This window comes from Mytilus californianus, unplaced genomic scaffold (genome assembly GCF_021869535.1).
Source record: "Mytilus californianus isolate M0D057914Y unplaced genomic scaffold, xbMytCali1.0.p SCAF_2, whole genome shotgun sequence".
NCBI lineage: Eukaryota > Metazoa > Mollusca > Bivalvia > Mytilida > Mytilidae > Mytilus > Mytilus californianus.
In genome coordinates, this window is record NW_026262668.1 from 38939606 (window position 1) to 38965018 (window position 25413).

At 32.3% G+C, this 25413-nt stretch overlaps 1 protein-coding gene and 2 long non-coding RNA genes across 5 annotated transcripts in view; 1 reads left to right on the plus strand and 2 right to left on the minus strand.

Annotated features, from left to right (window-relative positions):
- The window catches only part of LOC127727930 (stAR-related lipid transfer protein 3-like), a 191169-nt gene that overhangs the window by 24231 nt on the left and 141525 nt on the right, over nucleotides 1-25413 (plus strand). For 2 of the 3 annotated variants that reach the window (XM_052235087.1, XM_052235089.1), the window contains exons 3-5: nucleotides 5923-6082; nucleotides 12491-12583; nucleotides 24215-24292. The gene's annotated coding sequence lies outside the window, so the exon portion shown is untranslated. The remainder of the gene's footprint in view (nucleotides 1-5922; nucleotides 6083-12490; nucleotides 12584-24214; nucleotides 24293-25413) is intronic. The other variant, XM_052235088.1, reaches the window with a different exon arrangement.
- LOC127727951 (uncharacterized) overlaps nucleotides 1-25413 on the minus strand; it is a 68019-nt gene that overhangs the window by 16956 nt on the left and 25650 nt on the right. The window lies entirely within an intron of this gene.
- Nucleotides 8766-19238, minus strand: LOC127727961 (uncharacterized). The gene is made up of 2 exons (XR_007993942.1): nucleotides 18913-19238; nucleotides 8766-10089 (listed from the first exon to the last, which is right to left on the minus strand). It is a non-coding gene; the product is annotated as an uncharacterized LOC127727961 (long non-coding RNA).

The window sequence follows — 25413 nt, forward strand, 5'->3', positions numbered from 1 at the left end:
GGGGAGGGTTGAGATCTCAAAAAACATGTTTAACACCGCCGCATTTTTGCGCCTGTCCCAAGTCAGGAGCCTCTGGCCTTTGTTAGTCTTGTATCATTTTTGTCGAGCCTTCGACTTTTGTCGAAAAAGCGAGACATAGCGATCCTACATTCCGTCGGCGTCGTCGTCGGCGGCGGCGTCCACAAATATTCACTCTGTGGTTAAAGTTTTTGAAATTTTAATAACTTTCTTAAACTATCCTGGATTTCTACGAAACTTGGACAGAAGCTTGTTTATGATCATAAGATAATATTCAAAAGTAAATTTTGTAAAAAAAAAATTCCAATTTTTCCGTATTTTACTTATAAATGGACTTAGTTTTTCTGCCAAGAAACATAACATTCACTCTAGCTGTGGTTAAAGTTTTTGAAATTTTAACAACTTTCTTAAACTATCCTGGATTTCTACCAAACTTGGACAGAAGCTTGTTTATGATCATAAGATAATATTCAAAAGTAAATTTTGTAAAAAAAAAAATTCCATTTTTTCCGTATTTTACTTATAAATGGACTTAGTTTTTCTGCCAAGAAACATTACATTCACTCTGTGGTTAAAGTTTTTGAAATTTTAATAACTTTCTTAAACTATCCTGGATTTCTACCAAACTTGGAAAGAAGCTTGTTTATTATCAAAAGATAGTATCCAGAAGTAAATTTTGTAAAAAAAAAAATCCATTTTTTCTGTATTTTACTTATAAATGGACTTAGTTTTTCTGCCATGAAACATTACATTCACTCTGTGGTTAAAGTTTTTGAAATTTTAATAACTTTCTTAAACTATCCTGGATTTCTACCAAACTTGGAAAGAACCTTGTTTATGATCAAAAGATAGTATCCAGAAGAAAATTTTGTAAAAAAGTAAAAAATAAATTCCATTTTTTCCGTATTTTACTTGTAAATGGACTTAGTTTTTCTTCCAGTTAACATTACATACAGTCTGCACTTTAAGTTTTTAAAACATTTATTAGATTGATAAACTATCCTGGATTTTTACCAAACTTGGACAGAAGCTACTTACAATCAAAAGATAGTATAGAGAGGAATATTTTTATTAATTTTTTTCCTCATTTTTGTTGAGCCTGCGATTAACAGCAAAAGTAGGCGAGACACTGGGTTCCGTGGAACCCTTACGAATTTTTAATTTTAGTTTCTTGTGTATAATTTGGAGTTTAGTATGACGTCCATTATCACTGAACTAGTATACATATTTGTTTAGGGGCCAGCTGAAGGACGCCTCCGGGTGCGGGAGTTTCTCGCTGCATTGAAGACCCATTGGTGGCCTTTGGCTGTTGTCTGCTCTATGGTCGGGTTGTTGTCTCTTTGACACATTCCCCATTTCCATTCTCAATTTTATTTTCTATAATTTTGATATAGTCCATCTCAATTGTAGTACACTACACTGTTAAAATCTTATTCAGATAGAGCAGGTTCAATTTTTAAAAATTTATTAAATTCACAAATAAACTGTGTTCTTGGGCCTAAGAGATTTACTTAGTAAGTGTAGACTTCGGCAGCTTTACTGAATATGGTTTGATGGTATCAATTTGTCAAACTGAATGAAAGTAAATGATGAACATCTGTATTTGATAGAAATTCTGTTAAATTGTTCCATATTGGCACTATATGGCCAAAATAAACCTACATAAGCCGTTTTTATTTTTGTCTAGCCTTTAAAAAGTCCAAAAAGCAGGGGTGGCAACTGCCAAGTTTGATTGAAGCGGCAGTGATGGAGGTGTCAACAGTGTATTAGTTTGTGATCAGGTCAGTTTTTGGGGAGCCACTATAGTGGTTGGTCAGTGATATTTGGTATGCTGTTAGCATTGGCACATCTTATATTTCCATGGACATTATTTGGCCCTGCCCCCTCAGTCATGGACTCATCCTCTCAGTCATGGTATATGGACTTTAAATGTTTTGCATAGGTAACATGTATTAGTTTGTGATTAGCTCAGTTTATGGAAGTGGAAGGTCAATGATATTTGGTATTCAGTTGTATATGCATTGGCACATCTCATTTCCATGAAGATTATTTGACCCTGCCCCCTCAGTCATGGTCTGTTGACTTTATAACTATTCCATTGATTTACATGTATGTGGGGCCAAATAATCTCTGTGGAAATGAAATGTGCCAATACTAATTCAACTGCATACCAAATATCATTAACCTTCCACTATTGGGTTCTCCATTAACTGACTTAATCCTAAACCTCTACATGTAAAACACCCCTTCAGTCATCGTCTATTGATTATGAATGTTTTGCATAGTTTTTACATGTTTAAGTATTGCCATTTTAACAACATTTGCCTTATTTTCTATCCCACAAGTTTTTGTGTTTTGATATATTAAACCTAGTGTAATTCAAGCTTCATTAATCATTTGTGAACTCTGAATCTAGAGAAACTAGATTATCACATAAAAAAAATGTGCAAAATGTGTTGTATTTTATATGGTCCAGTTTGATGCAAGTTAAATGTAAGGAGCTCAAATTGTAAATAAAAGCTGAAGTCCATCATAAATATTTCACTAAATCTATAAAAAAAAAAAAGCACTTTGCAATGAGAAGTGTACCTGTGTCATTTCATATATTACCTTTATTTTCTTCTGTAGGATAAAAGTGGTTCATATATATATGCCAGTTGAGACTAAAATTACATTCAAGTTTTCCACTGAAAAGTGAAAAAAAACTGCATTCAACCATACTGTCTGTAAAAAAAGTTGAATGTAAGAGTCCTATTGCATTCAGACTTATTGTATCATGACATTTTAGCATAGAAATTAGCAAAAAGTAACAAATTTCTATTTCCTATAGCTTCTGTATGTAAATATGTATTACAGCCTAAATTGACCCAAAATAATTTTCAGTCTTACATGACATGCCTAAGACTTAGGTGGTATGCTATTTGTAACTTTTCTTTCCATTTAAAGTACATCAAGTATATAGGGAAAATTTATATTATGAAAAACAAAAAAAACTTCAAAAAATTTTGAATTGATGTAAACAGTTACATTTTATATAAGGCCCCTCTTCTTTCGAAAATCTCTATTTGCAGGCACGAGCTCATATAAATTTGACTTTTAAATCATTGTAGTAAATCTGATAAATCAAATGAGTGTTCAGCATGTTCAGTTGTTTTTAATACATGCATGCTAGTTTTTGTCTCACCTGTGATGAAAGTCGTAGAATGCGAGACATAGGAATTTCTATCGGGTAGCGGTGACTGTGTAAACTATTTGTATAAAGCTTTATATTTCAGAGGGTAGAAGACCAGAATGCTTCATACCTTGCATGCAGATACATGTACCTTATGTTACGAAGTTTCCTTCTGTCATATCTTCATTGTCCTACGCCTCCTATTTTTAGTTCAGGGACTGCTTGAAATTTTTTTTTAGTTTTTTTGTCATGTGAATTTCTCACTTATTATGAGTAATGAGGATAACTATATTTGGTATAAGGATACCTTGCAATGTCTACTTGTCCTTCAGACAGGGTTCACCTGACCTCCACCTCATTTCATGGATCTTTGATAAAGGTTAAAGTTTCCAGGTCAAGTCCGTATCTCACATACTACAAGCAATAGGTCAATTATATTGGTGTATAGAATGATTGTAAGGTGTACATTTCAGACTGGCAGCTTTATTCTGACATTGATCTTTATTTCATGGTTCATTGAACAATGTTTAGTTTATGTGGTTTGGTCTATTTCTCAGAGAGTAAAGGCAAGGCAATAGGGCTACTATATTTTTTGTATGGAAGGATTGTAAGGTGCACATGTCTGTCTAGCAGATTTCATCTGACCTTGACCTCATTTTCATGGTTCATTGGTCAAAGTTAATTTTTCATGGTTTTGTTAGTTTATCTGATACAATAAGCAATAGGTCAACTATATTTAATTTATGGAATGATTTTAAGGTGTCAGTCTTGCAGGGTTCATTTGACCATTACCTCATTATTATTATGAAATTATGATAAAAAAAAATAAGCAGGTGAGACATTTCAGCGTGACAGTCTGCACTCTTGTTTATTAGTTAGAATTTGCATTCATTATTGGCCGTAAAACATTTATGGCATTTCTGTTTCAATGATATGTATTGATGTTTATGGTTGAAATAAAAGAATTATTAAAAGAGTTATCGTCTTGCAATAAGCCTGGAAACTATACAAATTAGGATTATGTGATAGTTGTATATTTTTTTAATATCATCTGTAAGTACACTGTTAGTATTATAGTTTCGTCTTTACCTTTTATGTACATCTCTTTAAAAGGTGTTTGCAGCTTTTCAAATACAAGAATACAATTCATATTATGTATGTCTCTGGTTACAGTTTCATTCTAAATGAGAGAGAATGTCCTCTTTAATTTTGCTGCATGTGGACATAATTCTGTGTTAACATTTTATCTTTACTTTGTTCCTCTCATGATTTCCAGGTTTACTGTGATATTATTATACAGAGAGTCTGCCTCACTGCGGACATGTTTGTATTAAGAGAATGTGACAGTCTCCATCACACATAAAAAAACCTTCTATAGATTTCAAAAATTAAAGTAGCTGCTACAGAAGTCTAAATTCCCCCTCTCTAATAAGCACTCCTCTTTTCCTGTTGTAGGAAAAGTTTATAAGCCCTTATTTACTTGTTCCCATATGGAATATTCATAAAATATTTGGCAACTGGATTTTGAACATCAGACACCCATCAATCTATTGATCTTTTAGTTTCGCTAATGAGAGAGTTGTGTTTCCGTTGTTGTTTAATTACTGTAAATTCAGAAATTATTGCGTGCATTTATTATTGCGATTTTGTCATTTAAGACTAAAATGCGATTTTAATTTTTGCGATATTTAGAAAAATCCTATATAATTCATATAAAAAATTTCAAAATGCGAGTTTAAATTATTGCGATTATAACCCTGTAGCAATTTTCGCAATAATAAAAACATCGCAATAATTTCTGAATTTACAGTAGTCTTGTTTGTTTGAGATGATAAGTTTATATTAGCCCCTTATTATATTTAATTCCAAACAACTATGTTTTCCCGCCATTTAAAAATTATTACTGTTTTAATGGATGTAGCATCTATAGAGATCAATTTCTAAACAATTGTATGAAAATTGGCTTATTTTCACAAAGCCTATTCACAAAGTAAACTACAATGTTACAGTTATGATAATGTAACTAAAATGACTATTTATCTTGATTGTTTTAATTCAAACGTGTTACACTCTCGATGAATTACTTAAAAATTTGAAAAGCTGCTTCATACAAACAAACTGACTTTCACCTGAACATGTAAACATGAAAAGATAGTTTCTGAAATCTGTAATACTTCAGCGTTACCACCAACACACATTGATGTAACTATCAAGAAGAGAGCGTCACAATGATACTATTGACTAAAACATACTTCAGATTCACTACATTGGTTCAGAGTACTGTCGCGTTTCAGAGTCCTACACCGATATCAAGCTATAAAAAGTTGTGAATAAATGAAACCGAGATAATCAAAGATCTGTCATCATCACCAAATTCCCTAAAGGTGTAGTCATTGCAATGGAAAGGTTTCAAACATTATTTTCAACCATTTTTTTATTTATCAAAAGTCAATGCATTTAATAAGTGATTTGGTAATAATAATTTAAACAATTTATATGAACAGTAAGATGAGGTCTTTCCATATACTGATTTGCATGTTTTGTTCAACTAGCCTCCATTTTACCCATTTGATTAACTATGTGTAAATATCTGTTATTGATTGTATTGTAATTTTTATGTGAGGCCTCAGGGAAGATTAGTTTGTTGTAACTAACTGTGTTTACCCTCTTTAAATAAAGAATTTATTATTATTATTATTTTATATGGTATTTGTTTTAAATATTTGTTAAAGCTATTCACCAAACTATGTACCAAATGGTGTCAATTCCTCTCTTAGTGAAGCATGGATGCATGGAGGAAGGCTCCAGATGTCAGCAGTCAGGAGGACATTTTGTCTATTGGTGACCTTCGACATCGGTTTGATTTTCATTATATGGGTGATATATACACAGGTATGTTTAAATTGCAGCTTCAACTCAGACAGTAATTCAAAAGTTTTTTTAATCTCACTTTTATCATCACTTGGCATTCATTGTCCATGGTAGTCTGTCGGTCATGTGTTCACTTTTATAAAAACCATCTCCTCTGAAACTACTGGAGCAATGTGGCCACAATGATTTTTAGGGTATCTAGTTTTAAAATTGAGTCCAATGATCCTGCCTGCCAACCAACATGGCCACCATTGCTCACAATAGAGCATAGGGGTTAAATACAAGTACTAGTATCTTGAATACCATTATAGATAGAGAACCTGACAGGGACAGAAATGTTCAGAATGTCAAGATCTACCTCAACTGTTTATTTTGATCAAAATTTTCAGACGACTCCTAATAGAAGTTATTGCCCTTAAATGACAATTCTAACCAATCTCATTCTTGAATTTGTATCTGTCATCTATCATCCATTTTCTTTTATTACAAAAAATCTTCTCCTCTGTGACTTAAATGGCCAATAGGAACCAAACTTGGTAACAATTATCCTTTGAGTATTTTGTGTAAAAATTATGTCTGATAATCCTGCCTTCCGAACAACATGGCTGACATGGCTAAAAGTAGAACATAGGAGTAAAATGCAAGTAATATTTTGTCTGTTGTCTTGAAACTGCTAAAATATAGAGAAAATCTGACACAATAAAAAAATGTTCAGAATGTTGAGATCTACCTACTGTCCATTTAAAAAAGTGAAATAACAAAAATACTGAACAATGAAAATTCAAACTGTAAAGTCCTTTATCAAATGGCAAAATCAAAAGCTCAAACACATCAAACAAATGGAAAACAAATGTCATATTCCTGACTTGGTACATGCATTTCCTTATGTAGAAAATGTTTGTTTGAACCTGGTTTTATAGCTAGCTAAACCTCTCACTTGTATTACAGTCGCATAGAATTCCATTATATTGACTACACTGTGTGAGCAAAACAAACAGACATAACAGGTAAAAATGTCAAAAATTGGGGCACAGCAGTCAACATTGTGTTATAATCTTAATCACTATAAAAACAAACTATGTCAACAAAGAAAAACAAAATGGCATTCAAACAAAAATGACCATAGCACAATATCACAATAGCGGGATGTATAAATACCCAAGCCATGCCAAAAGGATATTACCAAAAATGGACTAAACAGTTAAGGTTAAAATATATATAAAGACAAATAAAAAGAACACTATATCGCGTAATTAATTTAAGATGATAAACAATGTCAGCACCTAAAATCTATACTTCAAGACCATCATGTATTATTTGTGAAGTTGATATGGAATATTTATCAACAAGGTCTTGGTATCTTCCGATGAACTTCTTTTTAGAAAAAGGACGAGACATTTTAGAAAAAGGACGAGACTTTCTTTGACATAACCCTGGTTCATCAACTTTCTGCTCAGACACAGGTGAAGTTTTGTATAGTCTGAGTAGCACCTGCAAGCTCTTGAATAACGAATGAGTTGGGAAATGTATATCCCATATGCAGGTGAAGTTGGTATATATATTGCTGTTAAGGTGGGGGAAATTTAATTTCAAAATCAAAATCATTTTGTTTGCCATAGATTCTGGTACTGAGATGACCGCTTATGTCAATTTGAGATATAAGTCTTAAAATGAGGTGGAGGAAGCCATGTATTTTAAACCCAACCCTGTCAGACTACTCCTTTTAGCAGTTATTGCCTTTTAATAAATGATGATTTTGCCATAAATCATCAAAAAGGCCATAATTTGGTTCTTAAATGGTGCAATTTCAAAACCCTTACTTCTAGGCTAAACAAATTTCTTCATGAGGGTAAAGTTAAGGCTTCAAAGTCAGTAAAGGAATCAGTTCGGTAAGGGCCATATTTTGGCCCAAATATTAAGTCCATTGTTTCAAGATAAAAAATGTTTCAAATTGATGTAAATTAAGACCCATCAGAAAGTGAAATAGCACTATTTTTATACAATTTTTTTGCCCCCGCCGTAGCGGTATGGGCATTAGGTTTACCCTTGTCCGTCTGTACGTACGTACGAACGTACATCCCAAAATTGGTTTCCGTTCTCTAACTTGAGTTTGCCTCAACCAAATGTTATGAAACTTACACACAATGCTTATTACCACAAAACACTGATCAAGTTTGAATTTTGGTGGCGTCACTTTAACCGTTCTAGAGTTATGCCCCTTTATAAATGGAAAAATTGCAAAATTTTTAGTTTCAGTTCTCTAACTTAAGTTTGCCTCAACCAAATGTTATGAAACTTATATATAAATACACAATGCTTATTACCACAAAACTCAGATCAAGTTTGAATTTTGGTGGTGTCGCTGTAACTGCTCTAGAGTTATGCCCCTTTATAAATGGAAAAATAGCAAAATTTTTATTTTCTTCTAAATATCAAGTAATTTTTATTATACGACCGCAAATAAAATTTTGTGGTCGTATATTGGTATGACGTTGGCGTCGTCGTCGTTGTCCAGCGTCGTCGTCGTTGTCGGAAGACACATTGGTTTTCGCTCTCTAACTTTAGTTTAAGTGAATGGATCTCTATGAAATTTTACCATTAGGTTCAATACCACAAAAGGAAGGTGGGAATTGATTTTGGGGGGTTATGGTACCAACAGTTAAGGAATTAGGGGCCAAAAATAAGCATATTTTGTAACTTCCAGACATAACTTGTGTGTTAGTGTATTGATCTCTCTGACATTGTACCACAAGGTTCCATATCACAAAGGGAATGCTGGGATTCATTTTGGGGGTAATTGCCTCCAAATTTTAGGAATTAGGGGCCAAAAAGGGGCAAAAAACAAGCATTTTTCTAGTTTCATGACAATAACTTGTGTGTAAGTGTATGGATCTAGTGTGTAAGTGTATGGATCTCTCTGACATTGTACCACAAGGTTCCATGTCACAAAGGGAATGCTGGGATTGATTTAGGGGTAATTGCCTCCAAATTTTAGGAATTAGGGGCCAAAAAGGGGCAAAAAACAAGCATTTTTCTAGTTTCATGACAATAACTTGTGTGTAAGTGTATGGATCTTTCTGAAATTGTACTACAAGGTTCCATATCACAAAGGAAAAGCTGGAATTGAGTTTGGGGGTAATTGTCCTAAACGTTTAGGAATAAGGGGCCAAAAAGGGGCAAAAAATTAGCATTTTTCTAGTTTCCAGACAATAACTTGTGTTCAAGTGTATGGATCTCTCTGAAATTGTACTGCAAGGTACCATAGCACAGAGGGAAGACTGGGATTGATTTTGGGGGTAATTCCCTCAAAATTTTAGGAATTAGGGGCCATAAAGGGGCAAAAAAACAAGAATTTTTCTAGTTTCAGGACAATAACTTGTGTGTAAGTGTATGGATCTTTATGAAATTGTACTGCAAGGTTCCATATCACAAAGGGAAAGCTGGGTTTGAGTTTGGGGGTAATTGCCCTAAATGTTTAGGAATTTGGGGCCAAAAAGGGGCAAAAAAACAAGCATTTTTACAGTTTCCAGACAATAACTTGTTTTCAAGTGTATGGATCTCTCTGAAATTGCACTGCAAGGTACCATACCACAAAGGGAAGGCTGGGTTTGAGTTTGGGGGTGACGAACCATAAGGGGGTTCAAAAAATTGGGGGGGGATTTTTTTTTCCTTTTTTTTTTCTTTAAAATTTTCCATTTTAAGGTGGTTATTTTTTATTTATATATAAAAGCAAATAATAATGATATGGTTTGATTTCAACAAAAATTGAAATAATGGGGTTCTTTGATATGCTGAATTTAACCGTGTATTTAGATTCTTAATTTTTGGTCCCGTTTCCAAAGTGGTCTACATTAGGATCCAAAGGGTCCAAAATTAAACTTAGTTTGATTTTAACAAAAATTGAATTTTTGGGGTTCTTTGATATGCTGAATCTAACCGTATATGTATTTAGATTTTGGATATTGGACCATAATAGGTAAATTAAAATTTTTTAAGTTCTTAGACCACATTCATTCTGTGTCAGAAACCTATGTTGTGTCAAATATTTAATCACAATCCAAATTCAGAGCTGTATCAAGCTGGAATGTTGTGTCCATACTTACCCAACTGTTCAGGGTTCGACCTTATGCGGATGTATCAAGCTGCGCCCAGCGGAGCATTTTATTTTTATTAAAATTGGAGTTATCTTCCTTTGTCCATGATTATAGTTGAATCAACTACAATCAATGCTTTATACAATGCAATGTTTAATTTTGACTTCCACTGATAAAACACAGATCAAGTTGAATTTAGGTAGTGTCACTTTAACCATTATTGAGTTATGCCCCTTTATAAATTGAAAGATTGCAAAATTTTTAGTTTCCATTCTGTAACTTAAGTTTGCCCCCAACCAAACATTATGAAACCTATACACAATATTCATTACAACAAAACTAAGATCAAGTACAAATTTTTTGTTTCCGTTTTCTAACTTTAGTTTGCCTCAATTAAATGTTATGAAACTTATACACAATGCTTATTACTACATAATACAGATTAAGTACGAAATTTGGTGGCGACACTTTTACCATTCTTGAGTTATGTCCCTTTATAAACATAAAAATTGCTGAATTTTTTGTTTCCGTTCTCTAACTTTAGTTTGTCTCAACCAAATGTTATAAAACTTATACACAACTGTTCTAGAGTTATGCGTGTTTACAAATAGAAAAATTGCTCTGTTCTCTACTTAAGTTAGCCTCAACCAAATGTTATGAGACTTACACACAATGCTTATTACCACAAAACTCAGATCAAGTTCAAATTTGGGTAGCGTCACTTTTACCATTCTTCTGTTATGTCCCTTTATAACTATATGATATGCAAGCGGGGGCATCATCTGTGTCCACATGTGGACACTATCCACATTTATCAAAAAAAAAATAGTCATGGGTCAGAAATGAATGCAGTCTTTATATATATATATATATATATATATGTATATTAAGGTTCTATCAGGTTTTAAGTGTAGACAAGTCTATGACTTGTTTGTTATTTTACAGTTATGCCAAAAATAAAATCATTAAAAAGTACCTACTATAATTTGACATTCAATGTTTTCTCGTCATCACTTGTCAACTTACATATGTACATATAACTTATACAAATTTCAATTTCAATTTATTTTGAATGTGTTATGGTTTATGTATTATAGATACAATGGCTCCGCATTTATTCTCGAAAAAGAAACCATGAGCCAGGAGGGCGAATGGTTTGTTTTTCATGAATCAACGCTTATCCATTGTGCCTCTAACTTAAACTATTGTGTTGATGTCTTTTCACAATTAAAGCCTTTTCTTAATTAGAAGGCAACGTAAGTGAGTTTAGATAACCCTGTTATCATGTTCAATGATGCATTAATAAATCAAAGTTCATAATTAATTGGTTTAAGAGAAATTCAAATATAACTTAACATGCCTGTCCTTTAATTATTATACAGATGAACATTATCCATGATTTACAAAATAATACATATTTGAACTTATTTCTTAGTATATATAATAAGTATGTTACCGAAATTTCTAGCAAGAAACCTAATTTGAGGCACATCACGATTTACTCGCATAGGAATTTGCAAATAAATAATTGTAAAGATATATTGTAAAACAGATGAAATCAAACTATATTTATAAAACAAAAATGGACAAATAAAATGTAATCTTTTTCTTTTAAAATACCTGAAATAGCCAATAATGATCCAAAAATAAATGACAAAACCCGTTATTATTACAAAAATATCCACAACAACATACAAAATAAGAAAAACAGAAAAACTAAAGAATAGGGACAACAAAGAGAAAACAGGGATTCAAACCTAAATCGACAAGTTTCTACTTCTAACTTGACTCTATAACACATTGATCTTAACCTCACAGCTACCAACTTATACTATACGATTGTTTATTATTGTTTATTATGTATATATAAAGGTACAAGCCCTGTGTGTCTGTTGTACCGATATGTATCATATATGTTCATCTATATATAAAATAGACATATAAATTGCAACCCATTGGTAGCTGAGAGGTTTTGGTCAATGTGTTGATGTCGGTCACACACAACAGATTTCAAGGAGGGTTTGATTCCCAGTGAAAGCATATAAAAATTGCAAAAGTGAAAAGGTAAGTTTTTGAATTAATTTCATTGGTGAACAGAAGTCAGTAAATTAGCCCATTCAAACTCTATGAAATTAGGCACACAAAGAAAACAATTGAATATAATTTTGTGAGTCCATTTCAGCGACAGATTTAGGAAGCGTTGATTCTAGAAAAAAAATCCACGGTAAATGAATAAGGCTAACATCATGCCAATGGTTTAAGGTTATTTAATGATTTACTGGCATACAAATAAAAAGTAATAAAATTAATTAATGGTTGTAAATTTTATTTACAGTTACTACCAACATCAGGTGTGAACAATAGATGGGACCAGTTTATAGACCAAGTACAAAAATATGACATAAAGAAATCCTTGTTTGATATAGTTGTAAGTACCAAAGTTACTCATGGCCCATTTTTGTCTCGCCTTGACGGAGTCAAAAAGCGAGACATAGGTATGCTGTTTCCGGGGTCGGCGGCATCAACATTGTATTAGTTTGTGATTAGGTCTAGTTTATTGTGAACCACTAGTGGTAGGTCAATGATATTTGGTATGCTGTTGTATTAGCATTGGCACATCTCATTTCCATATAGATTATTTGGCCCTGCCCCCTCATTCATGATCTATTGACTTTGAAATTTTTGCTTAGTTTACATGTATTAATTTGTGATTAGGTCAGTTCAAGGGGAACCACTAGTGGTAGGTCAATGATATTTGGTATGCAGTTGTATAAGCATTGGCATATCTCATTTCCATGGAGAATTTTTGGCTCTGCCTCCTCAGTCATGGTCTAGATCTATTGACCTTGAAATTTTTGCTTAGTTTAAAATTGAGAATGGAAATGGGGAATGTGTCAAAGAGACAACAACCCAACCATAGAGTAGACAACAGCCGAAGGCCACCAATGGGTCTGCAATGCAGCGAGAAACTCCCTCACCTGAAGGTGTCCTTCAGCTGGCCCCTAAACAAATATGTATACTAGTTCAGTGATAATGGACGTCATACTTAACTCCAAATTATACACAGGAAACTAAAATTAAAAATGATACAAGACTAACAAAGGCCAGAGGCTCCTGACTTGGGACAGGCACAAAAATGCGGTGGGGTTAAACATGTTTTTTGAGATCACAACCTTCCCCCTATACCTCTTGCCAATGTAGAAAAAACAAACGCACAACAGTACGTACAGTAAAACTCAGTATAAGAGAAGTCCGAGTCCGATGTCAGAATAGGAAACAAAAGAAAATAAACAAAATTACAATAATACATAAATAACAACAGACTACTAGCAGTTACTGACATGCCAGCTCCAGACCTCCATTAAACTGATTAAAAGATTATGTCTTCATCATATGAATATCAGGCACAATCCCTCCTGTTAGGGGTTTAGCATTATACCGTCATAAAATATATGAGAAGAACATAACCCGTGTCATGCCAACAACTGGTTTTAGAATAAATGTGTTTAATTCTGATGCAAAGACCCTATAAGTGAATTAATATTAAAGCCAAAATATGCAATCTTTAATGACCTGACAACAGTATCGTAACTATATCCCTTCTTAATAAGTCTGTTTAAAGGTTTTGTTAGCTTTTGAGGTGAATACTAACATTTTTGTGCTTTGTAAAGAATATTACCATAAAAGATTGGATGTGAAATACCCGAACGTATAAGATATTTGCATGTTGAATTATATTTACGAATGATGTCCTTATATCGATGATAAAATTTAGTAAATGTTTTGACTAGTTTATGATATCGAAAACCCTGGTGTGATAATTTTTCAGTAATACATAAATTTCTCTTGCTAAAATCTAATACGTTGTTACATATACGAGCGAATCTTACAAGTTGAGATATATAAACACCATAAGATGGTGACAAGGGAACGTCACCATCTAAAAATGGATAATTAACGATAGGAAATGAAAAATCATCTCTTTTATCATAAATTTTTGTATTAAGCTTCCCGTTCATGATATAGATATCAAGATCGAGGAAAGACCTAATAAGTGAATTTATTTTACATGTATTAGTTTGTGATTAGATCAGTTTAAGATGAACTGCTTATGTTAAGTCAATGATATTGGTATGCAAATTAATTGGCATTTGCATGTCTTGTTTCCATGGAGATTATATAGCCATGTACCTTCAGTCATGGTTCATTGACTTTGAATATTTGCATAACTCACATGTTAAAGTATTGCTATTTTAATTTCAACATTTGCATAATCAAAATTACAAAAAGGCGAGACATATCTCTGTGTTAACAGTTTATTTCTATTTATAACAAAACTATTTATGTACCGGTATTGTCTTTTTTTGGCGTCAAATATAGTAAAAAAGTTATAGTCCACAGTACATGTAATCATCTAGAATTATCAGGTTGATGATTCAAAATATTAATCTTATATTTGGGCCATGTTTATCTAAATTTTTGCCATCTCTTGGCATCCGTCTTCATCTGTCTGCCATCATAAACATTTTCAAAGAACTTCTCCGATGAAACTACTGAACATATTTTTCAACCAAACTTGAAGTGAATGATCCTAAGGGTACCTAGTATTATTATGTATGTGTTTTTGCGAGAACCCCCTGAGGGGTTCACGCCTATACACATGCTTTATATCGGTGAGTTTTGGTAGCTTCTATGGGCTATTCAGATATGCTCAGAAAGTTTCAAATTTTCAATCATTTATACAGATAGTTATCTATGTCTTTGAGACTATAGACTATAGAATGCAGTAAAAAAAAATCATCTTTATTTTCCAACCTATTTACCTTTTAACAGAACATATGCATTATGATGTGAATGTTTATTATCAATACTAGATAACGCAATTATACATGTTTTGAAATGGTCCCTGGTTCATTTACATTATATAGCACCCTGTTCAACCACACAACAAACTGTGAAAATGTGAATTTAAACAAATTTAAACCTTTTAATTTAAGACCAAATGTGATATTCTTCGTCCAATAGTCTAGATCTGCATGCACTACAAACTGCTCCGAGTCTGAAAAGACCAGTTTTTGTGCTTGACCAGTAAAGTCGAGCACACATTTTACTCGACTAGTCTCGACATTGTCTCGACAGTACTTAACTGTACTTAACTGTACTCGACTAGGTCTTGACTTTACTTAATTAGTCTGATTCAGTACTTGATGATCTTGCTGTAGTCTGAAATGGTCTCGACCAAGGCTCGACCAGTCTCGACCTGTCTCAACCAGTCTCGACCTGTCTTGACTAGTCTTGACTCAGTCTTAACCAGTCTCGACCTGTCTCGACTAGTCTGGACCTTCATATTTAGTCTTCACTGGTATAAATCAGCCCATCTAACTGAAATTAAATAAAGATCTTACTAAATTCCAGTTTATTTGTTAGTTTGATTCATTGCTGTGAAATGAAAGAATTTAATTAATAGGTAAAAAAAAAAAAATGATTAAATTCAGATAGGCATCTTTAATTTTTTTTATAACTTTTTCAAATCTACTTGGATTTTCATCTAACTATACAGCTACCTTGGTAATATATTAATCTTACTGAATCCCAGGTTGTTAAGAAGTTTGGTGTATTGCTGTCAAATTTAAGAAATAAATTAATCTAGGTCAAAAAAGCTAGGATTTGCAGTTCGGACAAAATAGAGATAGTACACTTTAATTTTTTTTATAACTTTTTCAAATCAACTAGGATTTTCATCAAACTATACAGCTATCTTAGTAATATATTGATCTTACTGAATCATAGGTCATTATGTAGTTTGGTGTATTGCTGTCAAATTTAAGGATTAAATTAATCTAGGTCAAAAAAGCTCGAATTTGCTGTTTGGACTATATTCTGATAGTACACTTTAATTTTTGTCGAGCCTTCGACTTTTGTCGAAAAAGCGAGACATAGCGATCCTACATTCCGTCGGCGTCGGCGGCGGCGGCATCCACAAATATTCACTCTGTGGTTAAAGTTTTTCAAATTTTAATAACTTTCTTAAACTATCCTGGATTTCTACCAAACTTGGACAGAAGCTTGTTTATGATCATAAGATTATATTCAAAAGTAAATTTTGTAAAAAAAAAATTCCATTTTTTCCGTATTTTACTTATAAATGGACTTAGTTTTTCTGCCAGTTAACATTACATTCACTCTGTGGTTAAAGTTTTTAAAATTTTAACAACTTTCTTAAACTATCCTGGATTTGTACCAAACTTGGACAGAAGCTTGTTTATGATCAAAAGCTAGTATTTAGAAGGAAATTTTGATAAAATTTTGTTCCATTTTTTCCGTATTTTACTTATAAATGGACTTAGTTTTTCTTCCAGTCAACATTACATACAGTCTGCAGTTTAAGTTTTTGTACGACCGCAAAAAAATTTTTGTGGTCGTATATTGGTATGACGTTGGCGTCGTCGTCGTCGTCGTCGTCGTCGTCCGGCGTCGTCGTCGTCCAGCGTCGTCGTCCGAATACACATTAGTTTTCGCACTCTAACTTTAGTTTAAGTGAATGGATCTTTGTGAAATTTTACCATAAGGTTCAATACCACAAAAGGAAGGTGGGGATTGATTTTGGGGGTTATGGTACCAACAGTTAAGGAATTAGGGGCCAAAAAGGGGCCAAAAATAAGCATTTTCTAGTTTCCAGACAATAACTGTGGAAAGGTGTATGGATCTCTCTGAAATTATACTACAAGTTTCCATACCACAAAGGGATGGTTAGGATTTGCTTTGGGGGAGTATGGCTCAAACCGTTTAAGAATTAGGGGCAAAAGAGGGGGAAAAACAAGGTTGTCCTGGTTAATGGACAAATACTTTAGTACAAAACATAATTTAAAGCAGTGTAAGGGAGATAAATCAAATACATCATTGAAATTATCTCCCTTACACTGCTTTTAAATTATGTATAAAGTAATGGTTAATGAACAATTAAGATAATTAAAAACAGTGTAAGGGAGGTAATCCAAATACAACGTTTTGGTTACTTCCCTTACACTGCTTTTAAATTATGTTTAAAGAAATGCATATTTATAAAGGAAGACCAGTAAAAATATCTGCAAATGTTGCATCTTTTTTTTTACCAAAAAATCCATATGAAAGATTTGACACTATATTTTGAATTCTATTATAAAATAGATTAAGTTAGCATTATGGTAAATTTAAATGGGTAATTATGGTTGCAAATTCCATTGGAAATTTGAATTGAGATTATGACCATATCTTGAGGGAAAGAATTTTTTTGGGGAAAAAAGGGGGGGGGGGGGTTAAAAAGAAATTGTGGGGGGTCAATTTTTCTCATTTCAGATTTCAGAAATTATAAAGAATTATTCTTCAAATATTATTTTTTTTTCAAATTTCAAATATTGAAAAATTTCAAGAAGTAATCTTTAATTGCACAGTATGGCGCATTAGATTTGTAAAATCTTTGACCACATTTATTTATTTGTTATGCCGAATCTAACCGTGTATTTAGATTTTTAATTTTGGGTCCAGTTTTCAAATTGGTCTACATTAAGGTCCAAAGGGTCCAAAATTAAACTTTGTTTGATTTTAACAAAAATTGAATATATGGGGTTCTTTGATATGCTGAATCTAAACATGTATTTAGGTTTTTGATTTTTGGCCCAATTTTCAAGTTGGTCCAAATTGGGGTCCAAAATTAAAATTTGTTTGATTTCAACAAAAATTGAATATATGGGGTTCTTTAATATGCTGAATCTAACCATGTATTTAGATTTTTTATTTGTGGACCCCGCTATCAAATTGGTTCATATTGAGGTCAAAAGGGTCCAAAATTAAACTTTGTTTGATTTCATCAAAAATGGAATTATTGGGGTTCTTTGATATATGCCAAATCTCACCGTGTATTTAGATTTTTAATTTTGGGTCCCGTTTTTTAAATTGGTCTACATTAAGGTCCAAAGGGTCCAAAATTAAACTTAGTTTGATTTTAACAAAAATTGAATTTTTGGGGTTCTTTGATATGCTGAATCTAAACGTGTTTAGATTTTTGATTATGGGCCCAGTTTTCAAGTTGGTCAAAGTTGGGGTCCAAAATTAAACTTTGTTTGATTTCAACAAAAAATGAATATATGGGGTTCTTTGATATGCTGAATCTAAACATGTATTTAGATTTTTGGCCCAGTTTTCAAGTTGGTCCAAATTGGGGTCCAAAATTAAACTTTGTTTGATTTCAACAAAAATTGAATATATGGGGTTCTTTAATATGCTGAATCTAACCATGTATTTAGATTTTTTATTTGTGGGCCCGCTATCAAATTGGTTCATATTGAGGTCAAAAGGGTCCAAAATTAAACTTTGTTTGATTTCATCAAAAATGGAATTATTGGGGTTCTTTGATATATGCCAAATCTAACCGTGATTTTAGATTTTTAATTTTGGGTCCCGTTTTTTAAATTGGTCTACAATAAGGTCCAAAGGGTCCAAAATTAAACTTAGTTTGATTTTAACAAAAATTGAATTCTTGGGGTACTTTGATATGCTGAATCTAAACATGTGTTTAGATTTTTGATTATGGGACCAGTTTTCAAGTTGGTCCAAGTTAGGGTCCAAAATTAAACTTTGTTTGATTTCAACAAAAATTGAATATATGGGGTTCTTTGATATGCTGAATCTAACCATGTATTTTGATTTTGGACATTGGACCATGATAGGTAAATTAAAAAAATTGAAGTTCTTGGACCACATTCTTTCTGTGTCAGAAACCTATGCTGTGTCAAATATTTAATCACAATCCAAATTCAGAGCTGTATCAAGCTTGAATGTTGTGTCCATACTTGCCCCAACTGTTCAGGGTTCGACCTCTGGGGTCGTATCAAGCTGCGCCCAGCGAAGCATTTTATTAAAACATTTATTAGATTCATAAATTATCCTGGATTTTTACCAAACTTGGACAGAAGCTACTTACAATCAAAAGATAGTATAGAGAGGAATATTTTTATTAATTTTTTTCCCTCATTTTTGTTGAGCCTGCGATTAACAGCAAAAGTAGGCAAGACACTGGGTTCCGCGGAACCCTTACAAATTTTTTTTATAACTTTTTCAAATCAACTAGGATTTTCATCAAACTATACAGCTATCTTAGTAATATATTGATCTTACTGAATCATAGGTCATTATGTAGTTTGGTGTATTGCTGTCAAATTTAAGGATTAAATTAATCTAGGTAAAAAAAGCTAGAATTTGCAGTTCGGACTATATTCAGATAGTACACTTTAAATCTTTTAATAACTTTTCCAAATCAACTAGGATTTTCATCAAACTATACAGCTACCTTGGTAATATATTGATCTCACTGAATCAAAGGTCATTATGTAGTTTGGTGTATTGCTGTCAAATTTAATCTAGGTCAAAAAAGCTTGGATTTGCAATTTTGGACAAAATTCAGATAGTACACTTTAATTTTTTTTATAACTTTTTCAAATCAACTTGGATTTTCATCAAACTATGCAGCTATATTAGTTATATATTGATCTTACCGAATCACAGGTCATTATGTAGTTTGGTGTATTGCTGTCAAATTTAAGGATTAAATTAATCTAGGTAAAAAAAGCTTGAATTTGCAGTTCGGACTATATTCAGACAGTACACTTTAATTCTTTTTATAACTTTTTCAAATCAACTTAGATTTTCATCTAACTATACAGCTACCATGGTAATATATTAATCTTACTGAATCCCAGGTTGTTAAGAAGTTTGGTGTATTGCTGTCAAATTTAAGAATTGAATTAATCTAGGTCCAAAAAGCTAGGATTTGCAGTTCAGACAAAATAGAGATAGTACACTTTAATTTTTTTTATAACTTTTTCAAATCAACTAGGATTTTCATCAAACTATACAGCTATCTTAATAATATATTGATCTTACTGAATCATAGGTCATTATGTAGTTTGGTGTATTGCTGTCAAATTTAAGGATTAAATTAATCTAGGTAAAAAAAGCTAGAATTTGCAATTCAGACTATATTCAGATAGTACACTTTAGATTATTTCAAAGCAACTTGGATTTTCATCCAATTCTATAGCTATCTTTATTATATATTATTCTTACAAAACACAGGTTATTTGGTAATTTGGTTTATTGCTGTCAAATTTGTGTTCATTCTTAATATTTAAATGCATGTTGTATTTGATGATAATACATAACATATATAAAGGTTGAGAGTGAACACGGATGCGGCCACTTTCATTTTTGACAAAAACCATCTGAAAAGTGACATATTATGGCATATTTGATAGATTTTTCATATTTAAGCTTGAATCTGAGCGTCTTTAATGATAAAATCAGTTCAAATCTGTCACATAAACTAATTGAATCGACTGAAGTAGACACTTAAGTGTTTAAAAAGTGATCAAAATCTTTCATCAGATGAACCTGAAATTTGAGGCCAAAATCGGCCCTTACCGGACCTACTCCTTTAAAGACATGGCATACAAGAACCACTTTAATATGGTTTAATTACCTCAGTACAAGTGAGTTTTACAGGTAAAAAGAAAGCCCTACTTTTCTTAAACTCGTGTATTACTTATCTAGTGAATTCAAAAAGCCCTGCTATTTAAGTTTAACAGGATGTTGCAATTTTGAGTGAATGTTATTTAGAATTTAAAACTCTCTGGTAGGTGTGATCTTTTTAATAAGTTTCCCCAAGCAGGAGGTATTGTTTTATACATCACCACTAATCAGAAGAAATATTTTAATAATTTCTTTAAAGTTTGATCCCTTTTTGATATATTCATATTATATATATAAAAAAGGGATAAAACATTTAAGAAATTATATAACTATATCATATATACTTTATCCCAAACTATAATAAAAGATATATTTCAAATATCCTAGCTTTTTTTATCTAGATTAATTAAATTCTTAAATTTGACAGCAATACACCAAACTACACAATGACCTGGGTTTCAGTAAGATCAATATATTACTAAGATAGCTGTATAGTTTGATGAAAAAACAAGTTGATTTGAAAAAGTTATAAAAAAAAATAAAGTTTACTATCTGAATTTTGTCCAAAATTGCAAATCCTTGCTTTTTTTACCTAGATTAATTTGAATCTTAAATCTAACAGCAATACACCAAACTACATAACAACCTGGGATTCAGTAAGATCAATATATTACTAAGATAGTTGTATAGTTTGATGAAAATCCAAGTTGATTTGAAAAAGTTATTAAAAGAATTAAAGTGTACTATCTGAATATAGTCCGAACTGCAAATTCTAGCTTTTTTGACCTAGATTAATTTAATCCTTAAATTTGACAGCAATACACCAAACTACATAATGACCTATGATTCAGTAAGATGAATATATTACTAAGATAGCTGTATAGTTTGATGAAAATCCTAGTTGATTTGAAAAAGTTATAAAAAAAATTAAAGTGTACTATCTGAATTTTGTACGAAATTGCAAATCCAACTTTTTTTACCTAGGTTAATTTGAATCTTAAATTTAACAGCAATACACGAAACTACATAACAACCTGGGATTCAGTAAGATCAATATATTACTAAGATAGTTGTATAGTTTGATGAAAATCCAAGTTGATTTGAAAAAGTTATTAAAAGAATTAAAGTGTACTACCTGAATATAGTCCTAACTGCAAATTCTAGCTTTTTTACCTAGATTAATTTAATTCCTAAATTTGACAGCAATACACCAAACTACATAACGACCTGTGATTCAGTAAGATCAATATATTACCAAGGTAGCTGTAAAGTTTGATGAAAATCAAAGTTGATTTGAAAAAGTTATAAAAAAAATTAAAGTGTACTGTCTGAATTTTGTCCGAACTGAAAATCCTAGCTTTTTTTACCTAGATTAATTTAAATCTTAAATTTGACAGCAGTACATCAAACTACATAATGACCTGTGATTCAGTAAGATCAATATATTACTAAGATAGCTTCATAGTTTGATGAAAATCCAAGTTGATTTGAAAAAGTTATAAAAAAAATTAAAGATGCCTATCTGAATTTAATCTTTTTTTTTACCTATTAATTAAATTCTTTCATTTCACAGCAATGAATCAAACTACCAAATAGACTGGTATTTTGTAAGATCTATATTTAATTTAGTTAGATGAGCTGATTTACACCAGTGAAGACTAAATTTGAAGGTCCAGACTAGTCTAGACAAGTCGAGACTGGTTGAGACTGAGTCGAGACAGGTGAAGACTGGTCGAGCCTTGGTCGAGACCATTTCAGACTACACCAAGATCATCAAGTACTGAATCAGACTAATTAAGTAAAGTCGAGACCTAGTCGAGTACAATTAAGTATAGTTAAGTACTGTCCAGACAATGTCGAGACTAGTCGAGTAAAATGTGTGCTCGACTTTACTGGTCGAGCACAAAAACTGGTCTTTTCAGACTCTGAGCAGTTTGTAGTGATGCTCGACCACTCCACTAATTTATCCACTTCTACTTCTGTCAACTGCTTGATAGAATTTATGAAATTTTCACAGAATCTCACATATGTGCTTTTGTACTTTTTATTCATTTTTTCATCCAAATGATTTTTGGGATTTACTTTGGCATGACATGGACTCATCAGTTGGCCTCATAAATTGCAAAAAATAGTAAAGTTCTTCTTTCCTTTCAAAATTATGTTAGTTGTATGGATGAATCAGTAGGGCAATATAATCTAGACATTTCAGTTCAGAAAAGTCAGATGTGACATCTGTATATATATATATATATGTATTTGAAAATAAGTAATTTGTTCCTGCAAAAAAAAAAACTTATTGTGAAAAAAGGTAGAGATAACATAAAACATGAAACATTTGACTGAAATATTTTTTGCAAAGAACTTCAGAAGTCTCTAGTTTGTCTTTCCACAGACCATTTTAAAGTCCCTTTTGGCATTATACAAGGTTTACATGTAGAGAATGTTACATTCTCCAAACATTAGACCTCAGATTTGCTGTCCAGAGTTTTAGCAAAATGAATGAACCATATATGTAGTTTTTGTCTCACATTGACGGAGTCAAAAAGCGAGACATAGGTATGCTGTTTCCTGTGGCGAAGGCGACGGTGACGGCGTCGGCGGCGTCAACAATGTATTAGTTTGTGATTAGGTCTAGTTCATGGTAAAACAACTAGTGGTAGGTCAATGATATTTGGTATGCAGTTGTATTAGCATTGGCACATCTCATTACCATGGAGATTATTTGGCCCCGCCCCCTCAGTCAAGGTCTATTGACTTTGAAACTTTTCATAGTTTACATGTATTTATTTGTGATTAGGTCAATTTATGGGGAACCACTAGTGGTAGGTCAATGATATTTGGTATGCAGTTGTATAAGCATTGGCATATCTCATTTCCATGGAGATTATTTGGCTCTGCCCCCTTAGTCATGGTCTATAGACTTTGAAAATTTTGCTAAGTTAACATGTATTAGTTTGTGATTAGGTCAGTTCAAGGGGAACCATTAGTGGAAGGCCAATGTTAATTGGTGTTCAGTTGTATAAGCATTAGCACATCTCATTTCCTTGGAGAATATTTGGCCACGCCCCCTCAGTCATGGTCTATTTACTTTGAAACTTTTGCTTAGTTTACATGTATTAGTTTGTGATTAGATCAGTTTAAGATGAACTGCTAATGTTAAGTCAATGATATTTGGTATGCAAATGTATTGGCATTTGCAAGTATCGTTCCCATGGAGATTATATAGCCCCACCCCTGATCATTGTTCATTGACTTTGAAACTTTTACATAGTTTACAAGTTAATGTTTGTGTTTAGGTTTGTTTAAAGGGAACGACTTATAATAAGTCAATGGTATTTGGTATGCAGTTGTATTAGCATTGGCACATTTCATTCCATGGAGATTGTTTAGCCATGTACCTTCAGTCATGGTTCATTGACTTTGAATATTTGCATAACTTACATGTTAAAGTATTGCTATTTTAATTTCAAAATTACAAAAAGGCGAGACATATCTCTGTGATAACAGTTTTATTATGTTTTAGTTTTAAGTTCCCCATGATGTTCCTGTTTTTCAGATGCTGTCAACAGTTAGACTCACCCTGTTGTTACTAGCATATGCATTATTTAGAATAAATCATTGGTGGATGATAGCAGTAAGTTATATATGGCCCATGTCTCTTTTTGATATTTATGCAATTTAAGTGTTGTATGAATCTTAAAATAAGGTAAATATAGTATACTGTCAGTATGTTGGAAATCCAGTCAAATCAATTGATATTTGCACAATATAATTGAAAACATGTCAGCAAACTTCAATAACAAAACGTTCTTTCCTGAAGAAATAATAGATACATATACAATGACTTGTTTGAGTTTTCATTTTCAGAAGCAACATTTGGGGATTAATCAATTGTAGAGGGATTTTTACAAAGGACATTAAATAGTAGATGGATGAATCAATAGGGCAATATAATCTAGACATTTCAGTTCAGAAAAGTCAGATGTGACATCTGTTTATATATATATATATATAAACAAGTCTAAAAAAGACCAAAAAAGTGAAAAAGTATATTTTAACAAAACGCATTTGAGTTTATTGTTTTCTGTTTGGTATTAAATTTTTAATTAAGATCCATTTATTACACCTTGTGATCCGTTTATTTTGCAATCGCCAATGGCAGTCAGCAGGGTTTAAGAACATTTGTTGTTCGACCTGTTAGTCAAATGCGTTTTGTTAAAATATACTTTTTCACTTTTTTTGTCTTTTGGAAAATGTTGTTTGTGCTGTATTTAGACCCCTCTAACATGAAATTTGTTTTTGCATGCACACGTATAAAAATTGCTGTTTTTATCCAACGCAATCATAGGTTTGAACGTTGTTTTCAATTTAGACTTGTTTATATATTTTTTCGTTTGGGCTTGTATTATATTTGCCTTCGGGTTTATATGATCCGTTCATCCTAATTTGACTCCTCAAAATTCGACAGTCTATCCTAAATTGAGGTAAATCACATAGCCTTCCAAATACTGTTTCGATTCCTAACATCACTGAAGAGACATTAATTGTCGAAATCCGGATATGGTGTACAAAAATCTTTGCACCTTTGTTTGCGGTATACCATCTTTGCCGCAAGTTTATTGTTTTCTGTTTGGTATTAAATTTTTAATTAAGATCCATTTATTACACCTTGTGATCCGTTTATTTGGCAATCGCCAATGGCAGTCAGCAGGGTTTGAGAACATTTGTTGTTCGACCTGTTAGTCAAATGCGTTT